The sequence below is a fragment of the Molossus molossus genome, unplaced genomic scaffold (genome assembly GCF_014108415.1).
Source record: "Molossus molossus isolate mMolMol1 unplaced genomic scaffold, mMolMol1.p scaffold_m16_p_9, whole genome shotgun sequence".
Lineage (NCBI taxonomy): Eukaryota > Metazoa > Chordata > Mammalia > Chiroptera > Molossidae > Molossus > Molossus molossus.
This window is the reverse complement of record NW_023425403.1, coordinates 77,041,775-77,065,194: the sequence shown is the minus strand read 5'-3', so window position 1 is coordinate 77,065,194 and position 23,420 is coordinate 77,041,775.

The following is a 23,420-nucleotide window of genomic DNA, read 5'->3' as shown; positions in this document are numbered from 1 at the left end:
GCTGTCTTAGAAGCAAGTTTGGATTATCCCCTCAGTTTATTGCCAGGTGCTAAATCTTTTCTGGGATGGTGCTCCTAATCATTTACTCTCACATTCAAATAAAGAGAGAATGCTATTTCTTAACAGGGAGTGGTAACCTTCTTTGGAAAATTAAGAATTAAAAATTTAAGATCATGATTCCAGATATCTCTATCCACGTGTCAGGGTCCTGTTCTTACCAGTCCAAAGCTCTGACTTGACAACAGCACATCTGCTGGCTAGGATGGACACCTTTCTTGGAGCTTAGCTTTTCTGATGATTAATTATTTGCTCTGACACTCTATTTCTCTACCTTCCTTTTGTAAGATATGACAGACTCCTTATTTGCTGTCGGTGAGATATTCTAGCCTTCCCAGTGGGCTTTCAATTGCCAGTTAATCTCTCTCATTTGCCTTATCTTTTCCTGGTGGATCAGTCTAGTTTAGCAATAGACTCCTGAATCCATTGTTGGTGTTACTCATTTTGTATTACTGTATGACAATATTACCACCTACTTAGCATGTAGTTTATTTTTTTAATCCATTGATTTTACATAGAGAGTAAAGGAGAGAGAGAGAGAGAGAGAGAGAGAGAGAGAGAGAAGAAGAAGAAAGAGAGAAAGGAAGAAAGGAAGAAAGGAAGAAAGGAAGGAAGGAAGGAAGGAAGGAAGGAAGGAAGGAAGGAAGGAAGAAAGAAAGAAAGAAAGAAAGAAAGAAAGAAAGAAAGAAAGAAAGAAAGAAAGAAAGAAAGAAAAAAGAAAGGAAGAAAAGTAAAAAAAAAAAAAAAAAAAAAAAAGAAAAATACTGACCTACATTTCACTTACCCATTTATTCATTGGTTGATTCCTGTATGTGCTAACTGGGGATCGAACCTGCAACCTTGGAGTATTAGAATGATGCTCTAACTAACTGACTTGGCCGGGGCATAGTATCTAGTTTAAAGTGCCAAATATCCATTATCTGACAGTTTGTGTGAGTCAGGAATCCAGGTGTGGCTTAGCTGGGTCCTCTGCTTAGGCAGGGTATTCTAGGGTTGAATTAAGACACAGTTGTACTGCTACTGTGTCTCGGTGTGCTCCATTAACACGGATGATGGGGTCTTTGCTGCCAGACAGAGCTGAGTGAGTGAATTCCAAACACCATCCTATTGCCTGTGCTCTTCAACAACCCTTGGCACCAACTTTTGGTTTTCCTAGGAAGCTGTTTCTGACATGGAAATCAGAGTGTGCGATGTTTTTAAAGACACAACAATAAAAATTATATATATTGAAAAAAAAAAAAAAAGACAAGACTTTGGGACTAACATGCATAGAAGAAAGGAAAACAGAAGACGTGAAGTTGGAATGTGGTCTGGGCAGCCTCTGGTCATTGCACAGGACTGGAACTGAAATAGCCATTCTGAAAATTTCCATCTTCTGCTGGAAAGAGTGCTTTGAAATACTGACCACATTTAATATATAAATGGAATGGTCTGAATTAAGGTGATGCAACTTCTCTAAACTGAGTTAATCCCTGCAGGCGAGGGACGCTGTGGCTCCTCCATGAAGGCAGATTTGGGTGGGCCAGCTCTGGTCCAAATCCACTACCCACCTCCCCTTCATTCCACTAGCTCCTGGGCCTATTGGCTGCTGACAGCTCACAGCTGAGTCACTTTCTGGGAACCTCCCTGGTCTAAAGGAACCTGCCTTGCTCAAGTCTATGCAAGGGGGCAGCCTGTGGCAAATGTCTGATTCATGTTGGTTGAGTCAGGGAAAGGATGGCCCCAAAGCCTCTACGGGGACAACTCTGAAGATCCCTCTAGCTTCAGGTTTCTCTGTGAGATGGTCTGAAGCCTCTGCTGCCTCAGAGTCCAAATGTTGCCTCTGTTTCTTCATAAATGTTATTCCCCAGAGAACACTACCAAAACCAAGAAACAAACCAAAGAAGCCAACCTGCTTACATATCTCAGGGAACTTCAACTAAAACACTTGTCTCATCACTTTTTCCATTTCCTGTGATTTCTCAGAAATGATAAGCAATGGTGTTGATACCATGGTTTCATCACCATCTATTTTGACATTTCTGTTTCTTCCAAGCACCAACATTTTGGGGAATTCCTTTCTCCTCTTTATCTGTCTTAATGATTCCTCCTTATTTAACTAATTGATAATTTTGTCATATCCCTAGGTTTGGTCCTTAGCCCTCTTCTCTCTTCTATTTTAACTTTGTTTATGTATAATCTATATATTGAAGATTTCCAATTGCTGTACATATACTATCATCCTCCCTGAGTTCCAGACCCCTATATCTAACCACTTGTTGACAATTCTACTTGCATGTCTATTAGACATTTTAAAGAGACCGTGCTCAAAACATTGCACATGGCGTCCTCACCACAGCTGTGCTTCAATATAACTGTTTCATTGATGCTATTGTCCATCTCAGTAAATGTCATCACCATGGCTCTAGTTTCTCACACCAAAATCAAATATGCTATCCTTGATTTCTCCTCTTTTCTTCATTCTCTACCTACAATTCATTTGAAGGTCTTGTCAGCCCTATATCTACAGTGTAAACATAATTCTTACAGCTTCTGTCATCATCTTTATTTTAGAAGTCTGATAATTGCTCTTTATCCATCCACCCATTTCCAACAAGAATCTATTTTTACAATGGAGCCAATTTAATATTTTTTAAAAATGACAAATGGTATTTTTCACTCTCATGCTTAACACTTCCATTACTTCTTCTTCACCTTTGGGTAAAAATTATATTTTTATCACTGCTAACACAGCCCTAAATTATCTACACAACTGTCTGATTAGCAAACTGTGTCTCTTTCCTTCAAGACTAACTGTATATTCGAGTTGGAGCCTGTGCAGAGACTGATAACAGAATCTCATCATCCATCCTTCCCTTCCTCTTTCTCTAATATAACCACCTGAATTGTAGCTGTAACAGGCTGGCAGCTGCAGACTATACTTCCAATCTCTTTACTGAATTGTGACCAAATGTAGGCCATGTAATGTGAAGAGAGGTGATATATTTCTCTTTCATGTCATTCCCAGGAGTATTGCTGCCCTGTGCTCTCTCTTCTCCCCTTGATACTTGCCATGAAATCGTGAGGACTAGAACAACCTTGGTAGTCAAATGATGACAGAGCCACACAGGATGGCCCGAGCCACACATTTTGGGATTGTTTTGAGAGAAACAAACTTCTGCCTTATTTAAGCCACTATGCTAAAGGTTTGTTTTTTTCCCCTAGAATGCTATTTCCCCAAAACTTTGCATGACTTTGTCCTTTTAATCACTTACATCAATGATCAAATGTCCTCATAAGTGATGATTGGTGGTTTTATTTTATTTTGCACTGAGAGAGGAAATCTCATCTGCCTTATTCACTGTTGACTTAGCAGTTTCAGATTCAGAGTGCATACTCATTAAATTTTTTTGAATGTGGTTAGACAATAACTATCTTTAATTTGATATTTTCTTAAAGTAAATAAATTATTTGGTCATTTAAGTAGTAAATTATGTTTTGATTTTTTCTTTGCTTAATAGCCAACTATTGACACCGTATTTTGAAACAATTATATGAAGTAAGATTATGCTTTCTTTGTTCAATGTACATATTGCTAGAAATATTTAAATATATGAGAGGTAACATAGTAGGTGGAATCAGTCAAACAAAATATATGCTTAATGGATTTTACTATTTTTAAAAGTGACAACATATTTTTATTTTAGATCTTTCCATTATTTACCTGTATGCAGTTTCAAATGTACTAAAAATTATGTCTGGAAATGAAAAGATCTTTCCGGGGATACTTTTGCTAAGAGGAAGTTCAAACATCAATGCAAAGTCTTGTTTTCTTTTTTTTTTTCTGAGACCTTAATAAGGAAGTTTTTCATTCTGCCAGAGGAAGCAGAATAAAATGTCCCGGTATTTACCATCACATAGAAAAAAGAATAGCTTAACAGAGAACATTGATAATGGCAAGATATTTTAACTAGAAAATCAAAAGCAAATGAATGAAAAGCCCCAGCACCTCAGGGTCAATACTATTATCTAATAAATTGTTCAGTAAATATTTTTCCAGACCATAATGGAGAAAAAGAAAATCCTCCTTTACAAATCAATGATACCTTAGGCAAGGACATAAACAAAGATGAAGAATTCTCCAGCCATATATTAATAAAAATGATTCTGGAAAATGAATCATTATTATTATCATTATTTTTTACTTATCCTATGTATGTTACAAAGGAAACATCAGAAACCAAACTGAAAAGATGATACACAAGAAAATAATAGAAACTATGGGTTATCATTGGTTCCTTAGTGAAGAAAAAGCTGAAGTTGTTTGAGTTGCCTTATCCAGCAGTTCTCAACCTGTGTGTCGCAACCCCTTTGGGGGTCGAACGACCCTTTTACAGGAGTCGCCTAAGACCATCGGAAACCATATATTTCCGATGGTCTTAGGAACCGAGACACCGCTCCTCTATCCGCCGCCCACATGCAGATACACCCACATACTACATGAGGAACTGTATTAAAGGGTTGTGGCATTAGGAAGGTAGAGAACCACTGCCTTACACAGTTTTTTTTACCCCTGTATTAGTAACCAAACTGCTATGTGCAAACATGCTTTATGGTTTCATATTCAAATATATTCCAGTAAAATATATAGAATTATTGTATATAAACATAATTATGTATACATACTATAGGTGGGATGAGAGATTTGGGGGTTGATCAAGGGAAAGATAACCTATAGGAGGCAGTAGCACGACAAGCTTTATTGGAAGGCGCTTAGCCTGGTGTCCATGCAGGGGAAAGCCCCTTACAGCTGGCATCTGTCCAGAGGTTGGTGGGCATCTAAGAGGGGCCTTAAGTATTTAAGTGATGGAGCTCAGCAGCACGGCGGTGGGGTTGGGTCAGAGAGCTTCCAAGGACAGCAATGGCTTGAGTCTTTTTAGCCTCAGAAGCTACCTATAGCTAACTGATGGGGGTCAAGGTTTCATAGTTTGTGCAAAGCATGCAGGGTCTATGTGGCTAAAAATCTCTTTATTTGGGCTGTTGATTCCTAACATAATTGAAAGTGTAAAAATTTGAATTTGGCATTAGTAGGCCTTTGAGAAAATGGGTCTCAGTCTGCAGTATAAAAACCAATATACAGTGCTTTGGTTATTTTTTTATTAAGATACTTGCCCTAGATAAACATAGTGTTATCGGTTATTCATTGATTATAGAAATGCAATTTCCTAAAATTTTATGACAGTTAATTTTCCAGTGATATGTGTGAAATCCCATATTTGCTAACTTTAAAGTTTTAGTCATAGTAATGTTTTCCCATAGATATCAAGTGAAATGTTGGAAAATATTTTTGTTCAAAAAATTCCAACTCACTGCTCTGCCTAATTACAGAAATAAAAACAATCAAAATTTGCAACAATGATGTGATGAGGTAAATTATAGAAATAACACTGTATAATTTTTTCTCATTAAAATATCTGAAAATCCTTTCTTTATATTACAATTTCTACAGAATGACGCTTTCTGTTTGTTCATATTGTATGTCCTAGAAATAGCCTGTTATGTAGTAAACCCCTAGAAAATATTTATTGAATGATAAATGACCTTTCCTATATAAATTGCATAGAAAAGAAGCCAATAAAATAGTATAAAATGTCAAAAAGGATTATCTATGATATATAGGATTATGCATTTTAAATTTTGTAATTGGATTTTATGATAATTTTTTTTAAATTGAAAATATTTATGGATTAATCAAACATCATCAACATTACATTAAAAGTAATCTAGAGGGACTAAACCAGGAGTTAGCACGATTTTTTCTGTAAAGTGAAAGAGGTAAATATTTTAAGCTCTTGGAACATCTGGGCTCTATTACATCTGCTCAGCTCTGATCTGGTAACATAAAAGTAGCCATAGACAGAATACAAATGAAAGGATATGGCTGTGATCCTGCCACCTTCAATTTAAAAGTATTTCTAGACCAGGAAGCTTTTTTTTTTCTTTGCGTTTTTCCTGCTTTATTGAGATATAAGTGACATATAAAATTCTGATAGTTTGATACACAGTGCATGAAAAATGATTACTATAAAACATTAACACATCCATCACCTCACATAGTTACAATTTATGTATCTGTGGTGAAAACATTTAAGATCTACTCTCTTAGCATCTTTAAAGTATATAATACAATATTATTAACCCTAATGGATACTGAGCCCAGGTTTGGCTGCCTGCGGCCCCTAGAGTCAATAATTGAAAAGCAGGTGTTGGTATAAGATAAGTCAATGTATTCAAGATGTGGCAGTTCGAGAAGACAGAGACCATCTTAACATCTCAGTGCAGGCAGGGGTTTTTATAAACAGAACAAAGGACACCTGAGGGAGGGAGGCGGTTGTAGGCTAGCTGTTGAGGGTGTGAGTCAGCAAAGTCTGCTCCCATAACGATCTCAGAGCCAGTCTGGTCAGTCGAAGGTGAGCAAATATCCTGAAGGCTGCAGTCCGCTTCCTTTGAGTTTAGCTCCTAGAATCCTTTAAGCAAACAGGCTGTTTATTCATAGCCACATGGGAATTTACAAGTCATCATTTACAGAAACAATCTTAAAAGAATGGTGGGGTGGGTTACACATCATGCTGAATAATAGATTCTCAGAACAGTTTATCTTTTGGATAATAGTTATTCTAACAGTTTATGAGGGGATACCTTATTGTAATTTTTATTGGCATTATTTTCCCAATGATTAATGAGTATCTGTACCTGTTGACAGCTTGTATATGTATTTTGAAAAATGTCTATTTTGGTCCTCTGCCCATTTGAAAAAAATTTGGGTTTTTTTTTTTTTCTTTATTGATTTTAGAGAGAGAGAGAGGAAGAGAGAGGAAGAGAAAGATAGAAACCAAGAGGTCACCAGTTCAATTCCTGGTCAAGGCACATGCCCAGGCTGTGGGCCAAATCCCTAGTGGGGGGCATGCCAGAGGTGGCCCATCGATATTTCTATCTCTCTCTCCCTCTCCCATCCTTTCTCTCTAAAATCAAAAAAGAAGAAAAAAAAAGTTAGGTGCTTCGTTCTCTGGGTGAAAATGTGAAGAGACTGAGAATTATTGATTGGTAGTTACAAAGTAGTCATGGGGATATAAAGTACAGCATTTGGAATATAGTCAATAATATTGTATAATAACTATGTGTGGTGCCAGTTGGGTACTGGAAATACATGAGGGAACACCGTGTAAAGTATATGTTGTCTAACCACTGTGCTGTACACCTGAAACTAATACAAAGTAACATTAAATGTAAAGTGTCATTGAAAAAAAAATGTAATGTAAGAAAACAAACAACAATATATCTTATGGTGCTCTGATGTTGGGTGCACATCCAGGACATAACATCTTGATGAACTGACCCCTTATCACTATACAGTGAACTTCTCTGTCTCTTGTGACTGAATTTGACTGAAAATGCGTATTATCTGATATAAGAATAGTCACTCCTGCTATCTCTTGATTACCATTTACATGAATTATCTTTTTCTATCCCTTTACTTTTTTGCCTATGTATGTCCATAAAGCTAAAGTGAGTATCTTGTAAGTAAGATTTTGCTGTATTCTTCAGCTCTTTGATTTCTGTTTAATTAATCTTATGGTTTTTATTTCTTTACTGAAGTTTTAATTTTGTTCATTCATTTTTTTTTCTCAGTTTGGTTGTTTATCTGTGCTGTTGTGCATTTTATTGATTTTTTTAAAAAATAGTTATTTTGTAGACACCTCTCCAAACAGGACATACAAATAGCTAAGAGACATATGAAGAAATGCTCACCATCACTAATCATCAGAGAGATGCAAATTAAAACAACAATGAGGTATCACCTCACACCTGTCAGAAAGGTCACCATCAACAAATCATCAAACAACAAGTGTTGGCGAGGGTGTGGAGAAAAGGGGACTCTAGTACACTGCTGGTGGGAATGCAGACTTGTGCAGCCACTATGGAAAACATTATGGTGTTACCTCAAAAAATTAAAAATTGAACTTCCATTTGACCCAGTGATCCCACTTCTAAGAATATACCCTAAGAAGCCTGAAACACCAATCAGAAAGAATATATGTACCCCCATGTTCGTAGCCGCACTATTTACATTAGCTAAGATCTGGAAACAGCCCAAGTGTCCATCAGTAGACGAATGGATAAAAAAGCAGTGGTACATATACACAATGGAGTACCGTGCAGCTGTAAGAAGGAAAGATCTCTTATCCTTTGAGACAACATGGAGGGACCTGGAAAGTATTATCCTAAGTGAAACAAGCCAAACAGAGAAAGACAAGTTTCATATGATCTCACTTATTTGTGGAATATAATGAACATAACAGTCTGAGGAATGGGGTAGTCCCAGAGATGTGGAAGTGGGGTACAGACTGACAATCCCCAGAAGAGGGGGTGGTGGGGGAGAGATAAACCACAGAACTTATATGCATGTATGCATGAACAGTGTATATGGACAACAAACTGGGGACAGAGCAGGGAGGGAGGGGAAGGGGGGAATCAGTGGGGGAAAAAGGAGAAATATCTGTAATGAAAATTAATTAATAAAAAAATACTTATTTTGGAGTCTTTTTCAGGCAGATCATAGATTTTCATTCCTTTGGGGGCAGTTACTGGACCTTTAGTTTTCTTTGGTGATGTCATATTTGTCTGATTCTTCGTGATCGATATAGCCTGCATTGGTGCCTATGCATCTGAAAGAGCAAAGACCTCTTTCATTCTTTATACCTTCTACTATCAGCCCCCGGGGGCTGTTCAGAATACCTCTGAAATCACAGTCGTGCTGGGTTGGAGCTGGATTTGAGGATGTTCCTGAGTCTGCAGTGGGGTTCGTGGTTGGTGGGTTTGTTACGGGGGCTCAGGCAGTCGTGGATCCTGGTGGGCCCCTCAGTAGATAAGAGTGCGTGCAGTACATGTTCAGTAGGCGGGTGGTAGGACAAGGGTGCATAAATTGGTCCACAGTTGATTCCTTAGGTAATGGACCCTTTGCTAGGAGTACAGATAGGTGTGGCGCCCACCAGGTCCCTAGGAGGACTGCAGATGGGTGGTGGATCATGTCATATTTGGCCATTTTTTTGACATCCCAACTTGTTTCATACATCTAATTTATCAGCATCTGTTTGTGATATATCAGCTTATTTTGCTTATTTTATTTTTTATATATTTTTTAAAAATTTATCTTTATTGTTAAAAGTATTACAAATGTCCCCCTTTTCTTTCTCCCATTGACCCCTGCCTTTATTTCATTAAGAGTGTGATTAGAGCCCATGGACCAAAGAGTCACGGGTTCGATTCCAGTCAAGGACATGTGCCTCGATTGTGGTTTGTCCCTGGCCCTGGTAGGGGTCCTACGGGAAGCAAATAATCGGTGTGTCTCTCTCACATCAATGTCTCTCTCTCTCTCTGTCCCTCCCTCCCACTCTTGTCTGAAGATAAATAGAAAAATATCCTTGGGTGAGGATTAAATTAAAAAAAAAAAAAAAAAAAAAAGTTAAGCCAAACCAAACAACAAAACAAAAACAAGCTTAATATTTAGAAGAATTTCTATTATAACCTTGGTGGGTCTATAGTGAGTCTGATCATCTCTGCTCAGTTGAGACAAACTGATAATATTTTAGCTCTAGTTTCCCATGGAGTTGGCCAAAACTATGAAGAGAACTCCAGCAGAACTTGATTTCTCCCTTGCCAAACACTGCCACCTTCCCCTTCTACAGGTGTTGACCCCAAGGGCGCTCCTTAATAAGCCTGCTGCACAATAGCAGCTTCCCAGGGAAACCAAATTGCAACATTTATTGATTGTCTGCCACACTAGATTAAAACTCTACAGCAGCAGGGACCATTTTTATCTCATTTATCAGTGTTTAACTAGCCCTAGCACAGTGGGTAATCTGTGGTAGGTTCTACATGAATATTGCTTGCATAAATAAAATATTACATAACTACGAAAATGAGTTGTAGAATATATATACTAACACAAAATGTATTCGAAATTTCAATCCTAAGTAAAAAGCCTATTATAAAATTAATAATGTAAATCATTTATATAAAACATCGGCACCTATATAACATATGTGAATAGGAAACCATTAATGTTTTCTCTGTGGATAAATAATTTAGTCATTTTGACCATCTCTTTGAAACATTTCTACAATTTCTACAATAGAGCGATTGACATTTCTATAATAATTCATCATGTAAGTGGCAGTGAAGTTCCCCTCTATGAGGCAGTTTTAAGCAATAGGTAAAGAGCAGGGAGGGACTGCTGACTACTGGGGCAGGAGACAACCGGAGGTTCATCACTCACATGTCTTCTGCTAAGTCTGGAATGGCTGAATGAGTTCAGTGTTGGTCCCACATCAATTTCTTTCTTCCCTCGGTTTCTCCATGTGGCCAGTTTGGACTTTCTCCCCAGGATGAGGATATATTACATGGTGACTGCTTTCCTCAGAGTGCACATTCCAGAAGATTCAGATGGTAGATGGCAGGTTTTTTATGATATAATCTCAGGAGTCTTCAAAATAAAATCTGCTTTATTTTAGTCACATACACACATAAAGGGAGAGAAGGAAATGAACTTCGTTTTCAACGAGGAATGATTCAGCACTCAGAGAAAGAAGGAATTTACCACTCCCATCTGAGAGACCAGCTAATATGTAATGTTTATGACTATCTTTGTTTTAGGTATGTGTCCAGGTTTGCTTTCCCATCCAATCTTAAAGCCTATATATATATATGTGTGTGTGTGTGTGTGTGTGTGTGTGTATATATATATATATTTTTTTTTCTTTGTTGATTTTTTTAGAGGGAGAGAGAAATAGAAACATCCATGAGACAGAACAATGTCTGCCTCCTGCATGACCCCTGCTGGAGAGTGGGCCCACAACATGGGCATGTACCCTGACCAGGAATTAAACCGGCAACTTCTAGGTGCATGGCTCAATGCTCAAACACTGAGTCACACTGGCCAGGCTGTTTTAACTATTTTAAAACATGGAAAATACTCACTTCTTAAATAAAAATATAGAAATTTAATTATGCATATTTATTAAGCCTCACTTGAGAATATTTATATTTTGATAGATGAATTATTTGATGTACATATTGCTAAGTCATATGTTTGAACTTAGTTCTACCATAACATTTTAGAATACATTTTCCATTTTTTTATATTTCCTTTAAAAGATTCGATATGTAGAGTCTTACTGATCTTTGGAGGTTTTAAATGTTAATATTACTTTCCTTTCTAGAATTAGGACAACTAATAATCTGTTTTACTTGAAGTATTTGCCTTTAAGAAATTTATATATACTGATAGATTTAAATATTAATTTATAAATATAAATACATGTATTATTGGTAGAAAAGCATTGATAATTGTCTAATGACTTTCTGTGCTAAGAAGTAAAAAATATAAGTACACTTAAACTCTGTCATCACTCTGCTGGTTGATTACTTTGATACTTTGATATTTTTACTTCTTTCAGTTAAGTTTTTATTTACATAGCACTTTTTTTATCTTTATTACTTGCATCTTCAGTTTTTCCTAATTCTAAATATTTAAATTTTAGAATTAAAATATATCCAATATTTAGCCTTATTTCTCTGTTTAATGAATTCACATTTCAGTACTTTAACCAGCAGTTCTTTCAAAAGTTGATTGGCTGAGGCTCCAGTAAATTATATTTCTTGATTTCAGTGAAGTTACAAATATTTACCTATTGTTTTAACTTTAATGATACTGAACATCATATCTCTTGCATTTTCTTTCTCTGAGAATACTGTAGATCCATAGATATTTCTCCTTTCTTATCCAGTATTCAGCTCTCTTCTAATTTGTTGTTCTCTATCAAATTGCATATTGAAGTAATAATTTATTAAGGAATATTTTATCTTTTTTAGCCAACATTTTAACTCTCATCCTTTACATAATTTTTCTTTCATTTTTGGTATGCTTGATTTTCTTTGAATGGATGTGCCTGAGAAATTGAAACGTTAGATTTTTCCCAAAGCCTCCAGAGAGGCAGAATTTATCTCCACCTTCTTGTTAAAGTTACCTAGAGAGCATGAGAGAGCTGACTTGAAATGGAAGTCCTACAACATGAATCTTGCTCTCCTCAATATCTGATGCTAATTCTACTGGTCACCTCTTGATAAGAAATCATGGGCAAATCTCAATATAACCTAAGCAGCAGAATAGTGTCCTTTTGTAGGGTGAATAGCTTATTACAAGGAAAACAAACAATAAAACCTACAGGTCCCAGCAGTTCCTGGAATTTTTTCTTAACGTTTAAAAATAGAGATAGTCAGAATTGCCTTGGCAAATAAATGTGGGAAGGGTGAGGGGGTCAAGAATGTGAGCATGTGGAATGAAAGGCCAAAGCCAGAAGGGTACGGAGTTGACCTTCACTAAAACAGTAAGAAATGCACTACAGAGTGCACTGAGAATCTTAGCACTTCCTGTCTTCAGTGAGCCAGAGATGACAGTCACAAATAATCAGTGAAGCATAGAATTCCAGAGGCCTGGATATGTTCTAGAATTTATTCTGAAGTAATAACTTAAGGCACCTTATACTTCTCATCTTAAAGAAATAGGCATAGTACTGGTGAGCGATTTTAAATTTAGGAGGCGGCCTTGACCTCATTTATCAATACTGCCCTCCCCCCATTTAACATAAAGCAGAATGCTGCCAGTTTTGAGTGGTACCTGGTGTCACTTGGCATTAGGGCTCTGTAGCAAGTAAAGATGGTTGTTGAATTTGCAGTGTCCTTTTGCAGATCCAGTGATGCTAGGAAATCCATAGTAGATAAGGTTCATCTATTGAATATCTGGAAAGCCCCCCAAAGGGGAGCATCAGTACAGACTCCTAGAGTTCTATGTCTTGTGCAGCATGGAAGTGTTACTTTCTTCCTCAGGTTATATCTTTAAACTCTGTGTATATTTCCTTAGCTGTGGTTAAGGGAGTAGGAAAGAACTCTGCCCGTTTCACAGATAGCTCAGTTTCATGTGCTCGTATGGCTAAAAACTGCAGCCTCACTGAAGAGGGCACTGAACGGGAACAGTGAGAGCAAAGGATGCTCTTTTCGGGGTGCTATGGAGAACACTTTACCTGTCCTTTGGTTAAAGAGGGGAAAAAAAAGGGTTTGAGATAGGATTTCTGTGGATTAGTGCTTAGCGGCAAATGGCTTGATGGTTTTGTCAGTGCCTTGGACACACGTTGGATAGAATAATAATCCTGAGGAAGAGGCATGCATATGGGCCAATGAGCATACCCTGTTCAAGTTTTTGTTCTGATGCTAATATCCACAAAGAAACATTAATCACAGAGGTGCCTTAAACATGCAAGTGGGGATGGTGGTCCTTTTAATGAAGGCTACTTAGCTTGTCTGTTCAGTCTACCTAATGCTCACCCAATGGACTTTGAAAAGAGTAGTCATGGTGACTGGGATGGAGGGTACACATCAATCCTGAGTATGGCCTCCCTTTTACCAAGGCTAATCTAGTTACAACAGTACTGCATGTCTAAACTACCAGTATAGAGACAAACACTGAAACTTCCACACAGTTCTATCATTGAGGAAGCCCATACACCACTTGTATGTTCATCATAGAGGAAGCAGAAATTTGTTTCTGTGCTTGATACCAATTTTGAATGTGGTTTTGCTTTTCATACCTGATGGCACTATGTAATAATTTACAGGATACCTGATTTAGTGACATGGGATTACACATGATATCTTTTCATATCAAGGAACCCAGCTTAGTGTGAATGAGTTATGATAGGTTTGTAATGATACAAACTACTGGTACCACAATATTGCATATCATTCAACAACTATCATTCACATGGAATATTAAAATGATCTCTTTAAGATCCAACTAAAGAATTGACTCAGTGATGAATCTCAGATGGACGGGGCAGAGTTTTCTAGAATATGGTACATATGTTGAGCCAATGGCCATTAAGTGATGCTGTGTTCTTACTTCATGAGTACCAGAAGCCAGGAGCGGAGGATTGGCCCCTGTCACAAACACTCGGGGAATTTGCTCATTCTCTCTCCAGAAGTCAAACCCCCCTTCAGAATTAGAGGTCCCATTTAGAAGGGGTAAACAATAAGGGTTCTACTTCTTTTTAAAGCTGTGTTCGTCATCTGATCATTTGGGACCAACCATGTTATTAGACTAGCACACAAAGTAAGGGGTTACTCTGTCTAGGGTAATAGAACCTGCTTCTCAGGAGGCACTAAAGAAATGCTACTATATGATGAGAGTAGTCAGAAAAATATCTGGAACCTGAAGGATTCACTGGGGCATCTTTGGGTGTTTCCACACTCAGAAATAACAGTAAAAAAAAAAAAAAGCAATTACAAAAACTATGGTTCGAAAAGAAAAGGATTCAGACCCGATATGACACAACGAAGATTTGTCTCCACTGGACAGGCAACATAGAAAAATGGGAGTTCTGGGGAGGATGGAGGTCATCTAAGATGAGTGGTATAGAAAGAAAATGATGAATAAGGAGGTATAATAGCTAATTCTTCCCACCCTTTCATTTAAAATTTTTTATTTAAGATGATAGCCAGCCTCTGTCCACAAGCATCACTGAGAGTGGATTCAGTGCAGTCTGCAATCTGGATTTCAGACTGCAGCCAGTTCTACTAATATACTGCCCCAGGTCCCGTTAGTTCACTTGCTTAAAGATATTTTTCAGCATCATCTCGGTTCTCCATCTGCAGCCCCTAGGAGCTTGCTCAGCCATATTTGGCTATAAAATGGAAAGATGCAAGGGTAATACTTCCTGGGGTAGTCCTCAACCAACGAATAGGGATTTCTTTTTAAGTTCCTAGTTCTCTTTCAAGACAATTCTGAAAACTGTTTTATATTGTTTCCCAAGGGACCCGAGATGGATTAAGTCCCATTAACCCCAGGACAAATATGTCCCTTTCTGCAATTTTTATTGGTTTTTCACCCAACTGTCACTTTGTTCACTAACTCATTTGTTATTTTATGAGATCATGTGACAGATAAACTACCTGCTGTCAAGATTTTGTCTCAGGATCTGGTGGAATTCCAAGATTGCATGTATTCTGGGTTGCTTGAAAAATAATTGTATATCATTATATTTTATACACTACTTTTGTCTCCTTATATGAAAGTCTACTTTTATTCTCAAAGCCATCAAGCATTTTTAAGTTAGAAAAAATATTATATAAATAAATAATGGACCAAAATAAGTTGAGTCCTTATCCATCTAAAATATGTATAGAACAACACAAGATAGGTTAGATCTGAAAAAAAATAAGATACCTCTATGAGAAAGGCTTATTGTTTCTTGTAAACACTTTGACCTTGCCAAATTACTTAACGAGGAGAAAAGATACAATTAGACAATGGGAAAACTCACATGGAATATTAAAATGACCTCTTTAAATCCAACTAAAGAATTGACTCAGAGAAAACATACTAATTTTAATTCCCATCTAGTTTAGGCTTATTATCAGAATATGATGGATATTAATTAGGGGTGCCTTAGGTCTTAAGTTTACACAAAACATGTTAGATCATGAATGGTATTGATGTTACATATTTCAGATTAAATTGCCTTACTCAACAACTTGAAATTACCCTTAACCATGACACACCTGATTTAGGCAAGAACACTATGAGTTATTCAAATCATTATACATTTGACCATGACTCACAGTATCACGTATATCATAAATTACCTTATAAGCTCTTCAAAATTTAAATAAGCCCTAGAATATCCTGCCTCACTTCATAACTAAGTAAAAGTTTTAATGGAGCTAAATTAGATCTGGAAGAGAAATGGAGTGATTATGCTTCTATATTTTTTTTCTTATTTAATATTTAGGGATTAAATTTTTAAGTAAATATTACATTTAATTTTAGTATTAATTAAATATATGTGAAGTGAAATGCATATTACATTACCATTTTATTTTTAAATGATCTTCTATAAAATGTCATTATAATTTGTAGATCTTTGCACATATATAAAATATTTATTATGAATTTTCTATGCCTCATTTTCCTAAACTGCATGCACAATGGTTATAATAGTTGTAACAGTCCATATATGAGAACTACATGGGTTAATACTGTAAAACCCTTAGATCAGCACCTGTCAGTATATGTGTACTATTAAGAGTAAAATATCTACTTTGATATTTAAATAACATTTAACAAGGATGGAGAATGAGGAAGGGTGAAGAATATAAATAATTTTTTTTCTCAATGGGCAGATTAGCAATGATAGTAAATTATCTGCTATTCAGCCCATTGAGAAAGACATTCTAATTCCCTTTGTTTGACTGTCAGCTGAATGTGGCAACATTTGGGTCAGTAGAACATGGTGGATAAGATGTTCTGGCACTTCCAATGCTAGGTTATAAGGTGGCTCGTTGCTTCTACCTGGGCCTCTTTTTCTTTTTTTTATCCTCACCTGAGGACATTTTTCCATTTTTTGTTCAGATAGAGTGGGAGGGAGAGAGAGGAAGAGAGAGAGAGAAACATCGACGTGAAAGGTACACATTGAGTGGTTGCCACCCACACGATCCAACCAGGGCTGGGAACAAACTGCAACCAAGATGCATGCCCTTAGTGGGAACCGAACCCAGGTCTCTCTGGACCACAGGCCGAGGCTCTAACCACTGAGCAAAACTGGCCAGGGCTACCTGGGCCTCTTGAAACATTCCCTGGGATCAATGATGCAGCATGTGATAAATTTGGCTATCCTGACACAGCCCTGCTGGAGGAACAGGTTACCCATTCTCTTCGTTTTGGCAGAGCTGATCCTTCTTGCCACTCTCATTAAGGCTCCAGATATCTGAGTGAAGGACTATTAAATCTTAAAAGCCATGCCATCTGCCAGTAGAATAACACCAATGACATTCATCAATGTCACATGAAAAAGAATAATTGCTTAAATAATATGTCAGAACTCCTGATGCACAAAATTGTTGCTGTTTTAAATTACTTTGTTACATAACAACAGATCACTAGCATAGAGATCTGCCAATACCTTTTCTCTCAAACTCCAAAGAACATCATTCTTTACAATCTACCAGCATGAAATTATATTTTGTTTTGCACATAGCATCCTGATTATTTGCATTACATTATGCTCATGGGTTTTTTTTTTTGCTTTGTTTTGATGTTTGTTTGTTTCCATCTTTCCTTTCTTGGTCAAAAACTATTGCTAAGAAACCTAATTAAATACTTTGCAATCCAACGAGGTTTAATGCAATTGTCAAAATATCATGGGATTCCATCCTAACTATTTTTAGGGGCTTAATTGGATATAACTGTCCTCCACTACTTTACCACCCAGAAACGATCTTTATTATTGCCTTCAATTTTTGTTGTTGTTGTTATAACAATTTATTCATGTCTGTATTTTCCACTGGAGTGTAGTTCTTTGATGTTTTTATCTCCATACCCTAGTCTTTTTACTTTTTACTCTGCAATATTTACACAATTACAAAGCCCTCTGTCATAGTAGTAACAACAAAAGTGTCAAAATTTCATGTAAAACCAAGATGCTGCTCAAGCCAGGCTGGCTGTGGCTGTAAATATAATGTTTTCATTTGAATAATGAAACCTGCTGGGGCCTTCTACCCTCGTTGGTGATTAAGTCCAAGTTGACCAACTGCACAATGCGGATGTCAAGCCCAGGAGTCACAAGGTCTCCATGGGATAGAACTTTCGTTTTGACAGAAGCCAAATAGATGTCTAGAATCCACCTTACAAATGGGGTAGGCCAACTGGCTTAATCAGTCTGCTGATGAAGTTGTATTAGGAAATGGCCTCTTTGAATAGTCTGGCAGTCATTGAACTTTAATTAAGCCATGACTTTTCAGTCTTATCTTGGGATTCTAAATCGTTTCTGCTAGACCACTTTGGAGGAGAGACAAGGGAGTTTGGAAGGGGTGAAGAGCCGATCTACAGGTTCCACTGGTACCTTTGTACAGTGAGCCATTCCTGAATGGTCAAATTCACTGTGACATGCGTGGGATGGGAAAGTGCAAGCATATAAACTTCAGTGTTTTGTTGAATTGGCACAAAATTATAAGATCATTTTAACTTCCTTCCCCACTGTAAACTTTTCTTGATTGGATTTGGACACTCTATCCCCTCAGGGGTATGAGTTAGATGGTGACTTAGGCATCTATTTACATGAGAACAACAAAAGTTTTATATATTTTCTCCCCAGTGTCCCTAAGTAAACTTGGATGGGAAATAGAGAGAACTCAACTCTACAACTAATAATTTTTCTCCTTAAAGAAGCCAAAGTCAAGCCCGGCCAGTGTGGCTCAGTGGTTGAGCATCGACCATGCACCAAGAGGTCACTGGTTCAATTCCTTGTCAGGGCACACGCCCAGGTTGTGGGCCTAATCTCCAGTGGGGGGCATGCTGGAGGCAGCCAATCGATGTTCTCTATCATCGATGTTTCTATCTCTCTCTCCCTCTCCCTTTCTCTCTAAAATCAATAAAGAAAAAAATCTGCTTTTAAAAAAATTAAAATAAAGAGACCAAAGTCAAGGTATATAAGAAAGAGAAATTAGTACACACAGAGTAAGAAGCTTTGTCCCGGTAAACAAATAATTTCCATTTCCTATGTTTTGAACAACATGGTATCTGCTTGCTGCTCAACCAAGTGAATTATCAATATCTTTGGTCCAGTTCAAGCCCAATGTGAGTTAGTACGGTCTTCTTTACTAGCACCCAGACCTTTAAGCGTAGGGACTCCTTACCTAATCAGCTATAGACAGTTTTCTTTCTGTCTAGTGCCTGTGGTCTATGCCCCTTTGTCAGGATGCCATCTCTTTCTCCACCTGTTTGGAGGAAAATAGGCAACAGGCAAGACTCATTTCTTGCCACTCAGCCTCTGCTTATTAACTTAACTCTTGGGCATTAACAGGAAGAACCATGGAGGATTCTTACCTTCACTCCCCTCCCACACACAACTTAACACTGTGTGAGAGAATTTGCTACTAGATCCCAGGGGGTCATCTCACATCCCTGACTTTGGCCCCATTCCAGAAAGCCATGTTCTCACAGTTTACAGTCCTCATCACTGAAACTGACAAGAATGCCCTGGCCGGTTTGGCTCAACGGTTAGAGAGTCAGCCCACAGATTGAAGGGTCACAGGTTCGATTACTAGTCAAGGGCATGTACCTGAATTTCAGGTTGATCCCTGGCTGAATTTGGATCCATGCAAAAGTCAACCAAACAATGTGTCTCTCTCACATTGATGTTCTCTCTCTCTCTCTGGTTTCCACTCTCTCTAAAAATCAATGAAAAATATCCTCAGATGAGGATTCACAACAACAAAGAAAAGGATAAGAGCTGTAAAGGAACTGAGATTGAATACTACATGCATGCTAATACATTAGCCACTATTGGTCACTTACTGTTTTGTGGATGCTATCAAAAGACATAAAACTCCTGGGTAAGAAGCCAAGGACATTGTTGTTTATGGCATAGAAATCCTGAGAAATGACTCAGGTAAAAGAGTGGTCAGGCCTTGATTTGAAAAATCAGAAAAATATGGAGGACCACAAGAGACCCAAAGAAATCTCTACCTCCCAACCAGGCAATACCATCTGAGTACTCTTACGTGTACTGTGTGTTGTACTCTGTGTGATAGGAAAGTCAACAATTGCCAGCTCTCTAGGGGTGCCAAGAATTGGTTGGCCTATTATTTCATTTTGGTTCTTTCCCTGGTTTGGGGTGATTTTATCTAAAATATACATAGATTATTAGTATTTAGGCAAAACCTCTAGGTCACTCTCCAGATTTTTGAAGTTCTCCTCTTGTGTTATACCCTCTTATATGCTATTCTAACTTACAAATTCTATCCATCTAGGCTTCCTGAATTCTGATTTCTTTGTAACTTAGCATTTCAGCGGGATCTGATTTGTTTTTTCCTTTATAACACTGTGTCCTATAAACTGTCTTCAGGCAGCATGCTGAGTCAACTGTAGGGCTCACTTTGCCTGTTTCCCTTCTCTCAGCGATCATCTTCTTTGTGACTTGGTACTTATATTATCATATCATCTCTTGTAGATTTCTTTTCCTTCCTTTCTTCCCCCTTTTTTTAAAACAAAGGGAGTTTAAAACTTGTTCCTGTTAATCCAGCAGCAGCAATCTGTTTTCTTGTTTAGATCACTTGTAAAGATTATTGATGAGAAGTGCTGCTATGTGCATCTACATTTTATTCTCCATTATTCAGGAATAGTATTTCTATCATTTTCAATGTTTGAATCAGATATTTCAAGAATATTCGAAAGTATGCATTACTATGTTGTAAATGTCTATACCTTATCTATTATGCGTTAGTAAATGATTATCCTTTTCATGGTACAGTGAAGAGTTTAGGAAACTAGAAAACTTACTCTCAATTGTGTATATGTATGTGAAGCACACTCTGTATTTTCTTTAACATTTATTATATCCACTCACAAATTAGATCTTTTAGTATCCCTTGCACCTGATTAACTAATGTCTTATTTTGGGAATTTAAATGTATTTTGATATGTGAGGATGAGCTTTGAATAACTGAAAACTGTTATGAGCTACAGTTAGGCAGGAAGTTCTCTCAATGGCGTATTAAACAGAAAAATCTAACATAAACAGAATATTGTTCATTAGTGCAAAATTGGCTAGTTAGTGGATATCTGTTAATCAAGCACAGCATAAGTATAAAATAAATATATATGCTGAGAGACATTTGATAAAACTGAACACATTTCTGATCAAAGCTTGCAATCTTTTAGAGATAGAAGAATGTATTGTTAACAATATGTCTTAAATCAGCAGCTCATATTATACTGAGCAATGAAACTCTTAGAGCTTTTAATTAAAATCTGGAATATCACAGAATATACTCTCTAGTGCTATTATTAAATAAATGATATAGTTTAGTAAAATGTGTCAAAATTATTACTGTTTTTGTTTATTTGAATGTCTGAAAGTAAAAAAAAAAAAAATCCATAAAAAATGAATCTAAAAAGTAGCAAGGTTTTTGATCCAAATGTTTCCACAATTATTTATAACATAGAAACTATTAGAAAATATAGTTGAAATATTCAAAAGTTAAGTGTGAGAGGGAGAACATGTTGAATATGCTTCTTTCAAAGTTTTCAATGAATCATGTAAATTGCATACTGAATTGCAATGGAACCATAAGTTAAATCCAAAAGAAGACCAGCGATCAAAATTGAGATTGCTCACTAATCATACTTTTAGAGATTAGTGAACTCAACTAGTAAAGGACATAGCTGCAGACAGAAAATACTGTTTATACTCTCCTTTTGTGCACATATTTTACATATCCACTAGCTGAGCTAACCAGAAAAATAATTATTTCCAAACATCATCTGATCCGGCTGTATAGAGTATAGCCCTTACACATTGTTTTGTAATACTTATCAAATATTCTCCTACTTCATTAAATTAGAGGATGGAATTCCCAGAAAGCACCAAGTAGGAAGATTATTGAAAGATATATAATTTTTGGACCTCAATCACTTATGAGAAACACTATAACTTGGTACAGACAGGAGAAACATTGGGAAGAGTATATGCTAAAAAGCATTGTACTTCATATGCAGTATTCTTCCTCTTAGTTAGAAAATCTGATATTGAAACAGGAGAGTTCATGAAATTACCTACTCTATAGTAAACGAATGTCTGTTGTCAAGTATAATTTGAAGCAAAAGGATTTAAAAAATCCTAAACTTTATCCATTAAAAGGGAATTTGCAAAAACCTGTATGGGTAGTAAAGGCACAAGGATGACCCTCCATATTGATTGTTAAATCTCTGGATGGAGTCAATTTTCCTCAGTCAAAAATCAGTATAAAGAAAGAAAAATGAGCAATAATTAAAGTAAGACAACTATTGTGCTATAAAAATAGTAAACATTTTTCAATAAATTTAAATAGTGTATGTCTGAAAATAGCATCACCAAAACAGCTGAAAATATTAGATGCTATTTGTTTTATTTTCCAAAGACAAATGTGATATAATGAAAGTTGTATGAGATTGGAGTGACAGAGAATTTTAAGAGTAATAGAGGATGAGATTATGGTAGACATAACATAAATTCAAAAAAGGATTTGGCAAAACTCAGTAGTCACTCAAATACAATGTGTAAGTAAAATTTGAATGCACTATATAAATCTTAAAAGACATAACTTGAGGAGGTTCCCCCCCAAAATTTAGTAGCATGTAGAAGTCTTCAAAGTCATACATGCTTATCAATCAATTTATTAGATTATGTAAAAAAAATTCTTGAGCCTTAAAATATGTAGTGTGTATACATTAAGCAAAGAACACTAATTGTTAAAGTTCATGAGGATGTTAGATAAATGTTTCTCTTTATGCTTTACTTTCAATTATAAGTATTGGTTTATTTGTATAAAATTCTTTAATCCACATTAAACCATTGGACTTATTTAAAAAAAAAAGACTTTCTAGCAAAACAGCAAAATTCTAAAAAGCAAAATGTAAATATCAATTTTATTAACATAATAAGATAAGATGCTAAAAATTATTTTTCTACTTTTTCTTTGGCATTTCTGGAGTATACAACAAGGCAAAGGAGATTAGAATACATATTATAAAATATAGTATGTTTTCCTATTGTATTGATTGTGAACATAGAAAAGATAGAAGACTTGAGTTAAAAAAAAACCTCAATTAATGAGGGAATTTAGTAAAATTATTAGATAAAAGATATATATGTATATATATTTAATTCACAATATTAAAACTATGTAACATGATAATGGATGCATTAGTAAGAAGGTAACTACTTATATAAAAAGTTCTAAATGAAATATTTAAGGGCATAAATAAAAATATCTGAATTACGAAAGTAGTACCATTAATTTCTTGAGAAAACATTGTTTAAAATAACAATTCTCCAAAACAATTATATTTATAATTTTACTCAATTTAGAATTTATACGTCTATACTGTATTTTCAAATATAACTTACTTTCATTTAATAAAAATTAAAGTGTATGTGGAATGAAAAATATCTGAAGTTACAATGAATTTATGAAGAAAATAGGTCAACTTCCATTATCAAAATATTAATGTTGGGATAAGAATAGACAACTAGGTCAGTATAAAATAAATTAGCATCCAAAAATTGGTTCCGATATATTAATAAATGTATTTTTAATTAATTAATATTTGTTACAGATGTTTCTCCTTTTTCCCCCTGACACTCTCCTCATGATCCCCACCCCCCACCAAGCATTGTTGTCTATGTCCAATGGTTATGCATACATGCATATAAGTTCTTTGGTTTATCTCATTC